Here is a 462-nt window from a genome sequence, read left to right on the forward strand (position 1 = left end):
AATAGGAATATGTTTATACAATCCTATTTAGAATAGTAATAGGAATACAAATACAAATAGAAATAGGAATAGTAAATAGTATCCTACTTGGTAAAGGATTGTATTCTAGTGTCTATAAATAGGGTCTCAATGTAATAATATTTTTTCCTATATTTCTCACATGGTATCAGAGCCTCTACGATCTTGGTAGAGAATCAAAGAGCTTCCACTGCCGGTGGGTGGCTATTACCCATATATGTCGCCCGTCTGGCCAACGATTATGCTTTTCCATATTTAATTTGAGTAGCACCGTGCCATCTTTCCGATGACTCTTTTTTCATAATTAATTTGTGTAGCACCGTGCCATCATTCCGATGACTACTTTCTTATATCTAAGCCATCATTCCAGTGACTACTTTCTCATATCTGATTTGTGTTGCACCGTTCCATCATTCCGGTGACTACTTTTTCATATCCTATATG

This window comes from Solanum tuberosum, unplaced genomic scaffold (genome assembly GCF_000226075.1).
Source record: "Solanum tuberosum cultivar DM 1-3 516 R44 unplaced genomic scaffold, SolTub_3.0 scf00150, whole genome shotgun sequence".
Lineage (NCBI taxonomy): Eukaryota > Viridiplantae > Streptophyta > Magnoliopsida > Solanales > Solanaceae > Solanum > Solanum tuberosum.